Here is an 11,108-nt window from a genome sequence, read left to right on the forward strand (position 1 = left end):
TTTCTGTGATTTAGAATGCATATGCAGGTAATTTCTGTATGGGGTTAAAACCTACAAAAAGTACTCTAGTTATACAGCCTTGATGTGCAAGATCATTGAATCTGAGCCATCCTCCTATGAAGATGTTGTTGAAGAGCAAGTATGGAAAAATGTGATGACTGAAGAATATCAATCTATATTGAAGAATGATGTTTGGGAGATCATGCCTAGACTTGAAGGGAAATACATTGTATCTTCAAAATGGATCTACAAGATAAAACATGTTGCTGACGTAAGTGTGGAGGAATACAAGGCTAGATACGTGTCGTGTGGATTTTTCTAGAAAGAGGGAGAGAATTATGAAGACACATTTTCACGCGTTTCTAGGTATGCATCTATTAGATCTGTTATTGCTCTTGCATCTATTGCAGGTTGGAAGTTGCATCAAATGGATGTCAAAACAACTTTTCTGAATGGGGTCATTGAAGAAGAGGTCTACATTGAACAACCTCAAGGTTTTGAGGTCCACAATAGAGAGACTCATATTTGCAAATTGAAGGCCTTGTATGGGTTGAAATAGGCCCTCATCCATGGTACTCTAGTATTGATGGTTATCTATTGAGTTTGGGCTTCAAGAAGTGTGATGTTGAACCTATATTTCAAAGTTGTTGATGGTGAACCCCTGATATTATTATTACATGTAGATGATTTGTTTCTAACAGGTGTTGAAGTATTGATTGTTCAATGCAAGAGGGAGTTGGTTTCTAAATTTGAAATGAAAGGCACTGACCTCATGCATTACTATTTTGGGATGGAAATTTGGAAAAAACCTGAGGAGATCTTTGTGGGCCAAGGCAAGTACATTGTTTCAATTCTTCAAAAAATTGGCATGATGGACTGCAAGTCGATGGACACTCCTATGGTGACAAACTTGAAGAAGACCTGGGACAATGACTCAGAGTTGTTTGATCCTACTATATATCAGAGATTGATTGGATCGTTGAACTATCTTGTGAATATCAAGCCAGATATTTGTTATGCATTTAATACATTAAGTCAATTCCTGGTGGATCCTCATCGTGTACATTGGGTTGTAGCAAAACACATATTGAGGTACTTGTGAGGTACCATTAAGTATGGTTTGATGTATGCTTCTAATGGTGAATGGCAACTATATGGTTTCACTGATGCAAATTGGGTCGGTAGCTCTAATGATAGAAAGAGCACCTTTGGTTATTGCTTTAGCCTGGGCTCCACCATGGTTTCATGGTCTAGCAGGAAACAAACCTTTATTGCATTAAGTATAGCCGAAGTTGAATACATTGTTGTTAATGTTGCCTACTACGAGGCTATATGGTTTCAAAAATTGTTCTCTAACTTGTTTGATCAAATGTTAGAGCCGACTATTATCTATTGTGATAATCAAATTTGTGTGAGGTTCCCTAAGAACCCGGTGTTCCATGAAAAATCAAAGCATATTGAAATTAAGTATCACTACATCCAGAATATTGTCCAAAGAGGAGTTGTGAGGCTCAAATATGTTCCTACTGATGAGCAGGTTGTTGATGTATTGACGAAGTTGTTATCCTAGATGAAGTTCGGTTATTTCAGATAACAACTTGGGAGTTGTTAAGAACCCCTCTCTGAGTGAGAGGAAGCACTAATTACATAGCATCATGTATACACCATCTCCCATATGCTATGTGTCGAGAGACATTGTTGTCCAGGATATGTATTGATGATTCCTCCTGTAGGTTGTGTGCCGAGAGACATTGTTGTCCGGGATATGTATTGATGATTCCTCCTATAGGTTGTGTGTCGAGAGACATTGTTGTCTAAGAGATGTATTGATGATTTCTCCCGTAGGTTATGTGCCAAAAGACATTGTTGTTCAGGAGATGTATTGATGGTTCCTCCCGTATGTTGTGTGCTGGGAGACATTGTTGTTTGGGATATGTATTGATGATTCCTCCTGTAGGTTGTGTGCCGAGAGACATTTTTGTCCGAGATATGTATTGATGATTCCTCTTGTAGGTTGTGTGTCGAGAGACATTGTTGTCCAAGAGATGTATTGATGATTCCTCCCGTAGGCTATGTGCCAAGAGACATTGTTGTTCGGGAGATGTATTGATGATTCCTCCTATAGGTTGTGTGTCGAGAGACCTTATTGTCCGGGAGATGCTTTGAGATGGATGTTATGTATCTTTCCTTATGATGAGATCAAGAAAGAGAAACTTGGATTGTGTTCTCTTCATGAGGTTGTGGGCTGAGGGACCTATGGATTGGTTGGGAATATGGATCATGAGAGAATGAAAAACCACCTCCATAGCTATGAGGGAGTGTCAAAATATAAGGTAGCTATGGTTGGCATTTTTCATCAAAAACATGGAGAAGAAATCACCTACAAGTCAGCTCCATAAGAGGTCATCAAGTCAACCCTACTAGGGCTAATTAGCCCTCATTTGATGCCTATTAATAAGTGATCATTGGCATCATTTTGTCCATCATCAAGCTCAATGATTCGGTCTGCAATTACAAGAGAATTCAAACTTTCTATTACAGGATTACTCACATGTGCGAAGAAGTTTTTCAAGGGATTTTTTTACTACAGTTTGACCTCCTTCAAGGGTTCATTGACACAGTGACTTGGGATTAGTTTTTATCTCTGTTTGTAGATGCTCTTGTGGCCAAAAAATTGCAAGGAGACTCGCTCTATGTTCTGACTTTTTTCTGAAGTTGACTGAGCGTTGTTTGGGTATATACTCTAGGCTATTCTTTGGTAATTACAGTGGTGTCTTCAGCCTTCTTTGACAGTAGCTTCAAGGCTACAAATCGGCCTTCTTATTCAGACCTTCTTGTTGAACATAAGTGACATCTCTCTCATTATATGAACAAACTTGGATAAGTACCTTATTGTTAATCATTTTGGAATTGTTGAAACATTTTTTATGTACTATTGATGGACAAAATCTCTCTCATAAGGAAAGAATTTTGGGTTTTCCCTTGAGTGGGTTTTGCCCTGGATGTGAACCTAATCTTGGTGTCTCTTGTCTATTGTTCATTGTCTACTATGATTTCTATTTACTGCTCTTGTTGAAGAGTCATTGGTTGAAGTTTTTCATGTATATCTACTTGTTGATGAAAGGATCAAGAAGTAATTGTATATATCAATAGAAGTAGTTATCAAATTGTGAAAAACTATTCTAGTCTTTGCATCACTAGAATTTCAACACCTTCCACATGACCAGGAACAAGGAATATTTCAGCCAATTGAAAGAGGAGGACATGCAGTTTCACATTGAGCTAGTAGATGATGGCAAGTACATGACTAGGGGAGTAGGTATTGTCAGTTTTGAGAGGGAGTCTAGTAGCTCTCTCCATCTCAAGGATGTCCTCTATGTTCCAGGCCTTAAGAAGAACCTTGTTTCTATTGCTACCCTAGAGGACAAGGGTTGTGATGTCAATTTTAGCAAAGGTAAGGGCTTACCTCAACCATTTAGCTTATGGATCTACGAAGCAAATTAGTGTGAGGATGAAGAATCTTTACAGGTTGCAGGTTGAGTCATGCGTAGCCTTCAGTAGCAAGGCAGGAAGTGCGCAGAGCAGAGACGTGGGGGAGCTTTGGCATAGACACAAGGACATTTGCATCATGGGGTGTTGAAGATCCTTCGGTAGATAACCACAGGACTAACATAGTGCACATTTGACTAGAATGATTTGTGCAATGGGTACACACTTGGCAAGTATACCAAGTAATCTTTTCAGGGCTGAGCCAGTAGAGCCAAAGGGATTTTGGAGCTGGTACATTTAGATGTATATGAGCCCTTATATTCTCCACCACTCATGAGCAATAGGTACTGTCACTTTCATAGATGACTATTCTCGGAAAACACAAATCTTCTTTATGAAAAAGGAGGAGGAGGAGGTCTTCTCCAAGTTCATGGAGTTTAAGGCCTTGGTAGAAAACCAAACCGGGAAGAAGATCAAAGCATTGAGTGACAATGGTGGGGAATATGTCTCCAATGCCTTAAGGGACGTGTGTGCCAAAGAGGGCATTAGGAGAGAGCTTACAACACCCCATAACCCTCGGAAGAATAGGGTAGCTGAGAGGAAGAACTGCATCATAGTTGGAGCGGCCAAGGCCATGTTGCATGACCAGCCGATACCCATGTTCTAGTGGGCAGAGGCATGCAATACAGCAGTATTTCTACAAAACAGGGGTCCACACAGAGTGCTTGAACAAGTTACACTGGAGGAGGCTTTCACGGGAAAGAAGCCTGATGTTTCTCACTTCCACATCTTTGGGACAAAAGTTTACTTCCATGTGTCCAAAGAGAGCAGGAAGAAGTTGGAACCCACAACTTAAAAGAGATTTTTTGTGGGTTACAGTGAGACATCTCAGGCATGCAGGGTATATATACCATCACTCAAGAAGATAGTTATCAAGAGAGACGTGAGGTTTGAGGAGGATAGAGCTTTGAGGGAATCCTTGGAGCGAGAGCAAGTTGGAGTACCTGAGGAGGAGCTACTCACTCCCAAGCAGGAGCCTCAACCAATATCAAAAGCCGAGTCTCAGCCAAGTGGCAAGCAAGTCGCCCTACAAAATGACCATGAGTCATATCAATATGAGGAGGAGATATTAGGACAAGTGGAGTAAGACACTCAGTCAGTGATTCCCACCACAGGAAGGAAGAGAACCAAGAGGGTCGAGAGGGTATTCCAGAGGCCCAGGAGCTAGTTGTTGAGACTCCTAGCTCTATGTTCAGGAAAAGCAAGTAACCACAGAGGTACATCAGATAGATGGTAATAATGATTGAGTTGTTAGACATAAAGCCTTCTTGTTATGAGGAGGTAGCCTCTCAACAAGTTTGGCGAGATGCCATGGTGGAGGAATATTCCTCCATCATGAAGAATGATGTCTGGGATATTGTGCCACTGCCAAAAGGAAAATCAGTAGTAGGCTCACACTAGGTGTATAAGGTGAAGCATGGAGCAAATGGGAGTGTGGAGAAGTACAAGGCCAAGTTTGTGGTCGAGGGCTTCTCACAGGTTGAGGACATCGACTATGAGGAGACATTCGCTCCAGTGGCACGTTATTCATCCATCAAGATGATTTTGGCACTTGCAACTCAAATGGGGTGGAAGATCCACTAGATGGACGTGAAGATAACATTCCTTGATAGGGTGGTTGAGGAAGAGATTTATATGGAGCAACCAGAGGGGTTTGAGACCTTCAGCAAAGACACACATGCATGTTCGTTGAAGAGAGCTCTTTACGAGCACAAGCAAGCTCCGAGAGCATGCTACACTTGTAGTGATAGCTCCCTTTAGGGATTTGGCTTCATTAAGAGTGAGGTAGATGCCAACCTGTATTGCATCACAGTTGGAGGGCTTCCACTGATTCTAGTGCTCTATGTTTACGATCTTATTTTTACTAGAGTAGACACCTTGATTTAGGATTGCAAGGCAAGCCTTGCAAGGGAGTTTGAGATGAAGGGTATAGGGCTTATGCACTATTTCCTCGGGCTGGAGGTATGGCAGGGTGATTGGGAAATCTTCTTGGGGCAGGGGAAGTACACTATAGAGATCCTCAAGAGGTTTCATATGCAAGATTGCATGCCCATGACCACACCTCTAGTCACAAAATGGAGGAAGGTGGACGCTAGCAAAGAAGACCAAGTAAATGCTACATTGTACAGGCAGCTCATTAGGTCGTTGATGTACTTAGTCAACACATGGCCTAACATATGTTTTGCAGTGAACCAGTTGAACCAGTTCATGATGGATCCTACGAGAGTTCACTGGCTTGCTACGAAGCATGTTTTGAGGTATCTCAAAGGTATGGTAAATTGTGGATTATGGTATAAACAGGTTGATGTAGTGAGGCTTTAGGGTTTCACTGATGCAGATCGGGCAAGGAGTTGAACAGATCAGAAGAGTACTTCAAGTTGTGTCTTCAGCATTAGGTCAACAATTATTTCCTAGTTCAACAGGAAGTAGAGATCAGTTGCACTCAGTTCAACAAAGGCCAAGTACGTGGCTACCAGTTTGGTAGCATGTGAAGCTATTTGGATGAGGAAGTTGCTTGTGGGACTTTTCAGGCAGGGGATGGAGCCCACTATGATACATTGTGACAATCAAAGTTGCATTAAGCTTTATGAGAATCTAGTGTTTCATGATTGCTCCAATCATATCGAGATCAAGTATCATCATCTCAGGGACAGTTCAGAAAGGGATAGTGAAGCTACCGTGCATTCTGACAAAAGAGCAGACAATAGATATCTTGACCAAGGCATTTCTCCAATCATATCGAAATCAGGTATCATCATCTCAAGGACAATTCCGAAAGGGATAGCGAAGCTACCATACATTCCAACAGAAGAGCAAACAGTAGATATCTTGACCAAGGCATTGGTAAGAGGTAGTTTCGTATATTTCAAAGATAAGTTGGGAGTTCTATAGAATCCCTTCCTCGCTAAGAGGGATTGTCAAAAATGTAGCGATGGAAGGTCTTTTGGCTTGTGCCTTAGCCAGTGAAGACCACAAATTTGTCTTTATCTAGCATGAGAGTGAGTTCATGAGATAGACTTCAATTATAATGAGTTGATTTTCAGTTTATTAGAATGGTCATGTTTTCATGCATAGTGTTGGAGCTTCAGTTAAGTGGAGTCTTCTTCAGTTAGACTACAAGACGTGGAAGTGACAAGTTCAGTTAGAATGATTTAAGACTTCAGTGTTCATTGGAAAGAGAATGAGTTAAGACTTCAGTGTTGATTGGAGAGAGAATGAGTTGAGTTCTCAGTTAACTCGCAATCACAATTGAAGGAAACTTGAGTGAACTGCTAATCAAACTAGGCATCCTTGCATGGTTTGAATTCTATCTATAAAGAGAAGGACGAAGGCACAAATTCATAGATCATTCTTTGTGTGTGGAGTGCACATAATTGACAAGCAATTGCGCACTAGGAAATAGGAGATTGTGCACAAGGAAACAGGGCTCAAGTGCGCAAGGAAAGAGGAGCCCAAGTGCGCTAGGAAATAAGAGCTTGTGCGCAAGGAAATAGGAACTTGTGCGCAAGGATTTAGGAGCCTAGTGCGTAAGGATTGTGGAGCTAAGGAGATCAGGATTTGCAAAGCAGATCAAGGCTATTCAACAAGGCAACAATTGTGTGCAGGGTCGAGATCAAGCAGTGATCAAGGTAGGTCAAGATCAATTGTAGAAGCTGAGATTAGCGAGGAGAAGCCTAGCACTTTCTCAGAGATAGAATGTTGGTTGTAGTTGCAGCGTGAATTGTAATAGATCCATTTGCTCAAGAACAATCAATAAAATACCACAACAAAGAAAGCAAGTTTTCCTTTTTTGTTTCCTAGGTAAAACAAGCATGTCAATTTTGTGTGCATGTTTTTTTATCTCTAGTGTTTTTCTGTTGCTTATAGATTGTTAAGAGACTTTGTATCTTGGTGAAAGAAAATTTGGTTTCATTTTTTATTAATTCATCTAAGTAGAAGCCTAGCACCATAATTGTTAAGTCACTGAAGGGCGCAAATCAGTCAGCATGCTTGTGCTAGAATTTTGAAGAGTAGTTTTTGGATAAGTAGTATGTCCTTCCAAGGACTAAGGACAAATCATTGTTTAGAGGGAACCTTTAACTTCTGTTGATGGAGAGAGTGGATCTCAGTGGTGTTGGAAGATAAGGGGGTGCTAGAATTTGTGGTGAATCAAATAGTTCCACCTGCAGATCCCCAAGAGTTGATCTAGCATAACAAGAATGACACCAAGGCCAGGCGGATCATTCTTGAGGGGGTCAAAGACCATATTATCCCTCATCTCCATGGGAAGAAGACAACATACAAGATGTGGAAACTCATCTTGGATTTGTATCAAGGTTCTAGTGATGTCAGGAAGCTCGCATTGAAGGACAAGCTAAGACATATCCAGTTGAGCAAAGGAGAGCCCATCATTACATACCTTTCCAGGTTCATTCAAGTTCGAGATAAGCTAGCTAGTGTTGAAAATGTAGCAAGTAAAGGTCTTTTGACATGTGACTTAGCCAGTAAAGACCTTAATTTATCTTTCTCCTCAGTATGAGTGTGAGCTCATGAGTTAGACTTCAATTACAATTAGTTGATTTCCAGTTTACTAGAATAATCATCAAGATGGCATGCATAGATTGGAGCTTCAGTTAAGTGGTGTCTTCATCAGTTTGACTATAAAACGAGGTGGCAATTACAAGTTAGTCTTCAATCTTGATTGAAGGGAAAACAAGTTAATACTCCAATTGTTGATTGGAGAGAGAATCAATTAGACTCGGTTAACTCATCAATCAAAACTCGAGTTTCTAAATTGAGCTAGGCCCCTTGCATGCTCGAATTGGGTCTATAAAGAGGAGGATGAAGGCATGAGAAATCATAGATTTTGTTCACAAGGTTTGTGAGATTATCCTTGATTGTGTCCTAAGGAATAAGAGATCGCAAGTGCGCAAGTATTTAGGAGATTTTGCGCAGAGCTTGTGTCCTAAGGACTAGGAAGTCACAAGTGCATAGGAGAATAGGAGGAATTGCGCTACAAGATATGAGCAAAATCTGTTTATGGAAATAGGGGAAAATTTGCGCTATGATTCCAGGGCTCGTGTGCGCTAGGAGGAATTGTGCTACAAGATATGAGCCAAATCTACATAATAAAATAGGGGAAAATTTGCACTACGATTCCAGGGCTCATGTTCACCTAGTGCACAAACATCAACAAAAAGAGAGCAAGGTTTGCAAAGAAAGTCAAGGAGGCATCAGAGGAATCATTGCATGCTAGAGAGTCGAGATTGAGTAGTGATCAAGGCAAGCCAAGATCACTTGTATTAGCTGAGATTTGTGAGAAGAAGAAGAATTCTCTCTCAGAGACAAATTGATTTATAATAGATCCAATTGCTCAAGAACAATCAATAAAAATACCACAACCAAGGAAGCGGCATTTCCCTGTTGGGTTTCCGAAGTAAACAAGCATGTCAATTTGTGTGATTGTGTTTTTATCTCTGATGTTTATTTTGCTACTTATAAGTTGTTAAGAAACTCTATATCTTGGTGAAAGTAACATGGTATCAGAGCAAAGATCAGTTTAAAGACCAGCACCAGATTGACCATTTAATGGACAGTGTAGATCAAGCAGAAGGCTTGTGCTAGAGTTTGAAGAGCAAAGCAATTCTTTGGATAGTGTATGGCATTCCAAGGACTAAGGTCGGATCACAATTTAGAGGGAGCCTCGAACTTCTACTCATGGAAGGAGCAAATATCAGTGTTGTTGGAAGATAATGGGGTGCTCAAGTTTGTGAAGCAACAAATAGTGCCACCTCAAGATGCCCAACAGTTGATCCAGCATAACAAGAATGACACCGAGGCAAGGAGGATCATTCTTGAGGGAATCAAAGACCATATTTTCCCTCATCTCCATTCATTGAACCAACAGAGCCCAAAAATGTGAATTGGACTAGAACCTTGTTGAAAATGTAGCAATGGAAGGTCTTCTAGCTTGTGCCATAGCCAATGAAGACCACAAATTTGTCTCCCTAGCATGAGTGCAAGTTCATGAGATAAACTTCAGTTACGATGAGTTGATTTCTAGTTTACTGGACTGGTCATCATGTTTTCATGTTGAAACTTATCAAGAACACTTCAATGTCTTTTTCTCTTGGATTGACTAGAAAATTGGGGCATTAAGAATTGAAATACTATCCACTGCCACTATTGTTTTATTTTGTATTTAATAACAACCTTGAGGCAAATAAATAATTGTGCAACTTCAATCGAGTTTGGGAAATGAGAATGCATGCTTCTAATGAGAGGAATTAAGCATTCAAGACAGGATCCATGATGAAATTGCCCCAATAAATTGTATCCACCAAAAATGAATTTTCTATATTGACTATCAAAATGTGTCATGGAGATGTGAGAGATTTTTTTCACGTCAATGTCAAGCATTGCGAATTAATGTGAACCAATTGAAAAGGATTGGCGTACTAGTGCCTTTGTTGCAAGTCCTTTTGTTGATTTATTTCCTTGGATTTTAGAACATATTTAAGCTTACATTTTTGTGAAATTGGGTTATATATTTTCTTTTAGATGAATCATTACAAGTGCAAATAATCCATAAATGCACAACTCATTTAGCAGCTTGGAACCTCGGGGTTAGGAAGCTGAGTTTCCATTTTGGTGTTTGATATCATGAATATTTTCTTTAATGTAAATACATAATGTTGTACACGTGTTCCCAAATACCATCAATCACCCATACTCTTAAAGGATTGGGATTGGTATTCTCTGATTGTTGTTTTCAAATATTTCTGCTCTTACTGTCTTTCTTCTTTGAGAAATGTCCCTAAGCCAAAACAAATGCAGCTTAAAATGTAACATGCTTCAACCAACTCAGGACTGATTTCATCTCTGCTTTGGGAAAGAGACGCACTTGAGGGAATTTTGGTGCAACTAAAACAACCATGCCTTTCTCATGACATATTTTGATTACTTTTCTTTTTATTTGATTGATAAATGACCCCTTGATAAGAAAGTGGCCTACCTTTGGCTTACATGTCATAACAGATGCATATCTATTATGCCAAATTCACCCAGGACATGCACAACATCTGTAAGCCATCAAGGTCACTGAGACTTCCAACCAGTCACAGATGCAGTAGTTAGCTCTGCTGGCAGCACGAAAGTGGCAACATCTATACCCGCAAGGTCTAAGCACTGAAAGTGCTTGAATTGACCACTATATGCCTGATGATTATTTTGTTTATGGATTGGGGGTGCAAAAAATGGCATATGGTTAAGCTCTATTCAAGAAACTGAGCTCATAAATCAATTGGGTTTCCTTGAACTAAATGCCTCTTCTGAAGATAGCATGCTTGATATTTGAATGCTAAATAAATGAAGTGTAGATAATGCAACAATTGCAGATCAGCATTTCCATTGAGGTAATAAAAATAAAGTAGAAAGATATATTCCACGTGTTCCAGCCACCCAAATAAAATATTATGGAGTCAGTGTTGTGCATGATTATCACAGGGATAAATTCAGGAACATTATCATTTTCAATTTCCTTTATCACTGATTAACAATATCCAATTTAGAGGGATAAA

The sequence above is a fragment of the Pinus tabuliformis genome, chromosome J, assembly GCF_031772625.1.
Source record: "Pinus tabuliformis cultivar Carrire ecotype Pingquan chromosome J, CPIR1, whole genome shotgun sequence".
In the NCBI taxonomy this organism is placed as follows: Eukaryota; Viridiplantae; Streptophyta; class Pinopsida; order Pinales; family Pinaceae; genus Pinus; species Pinus tabuliformis.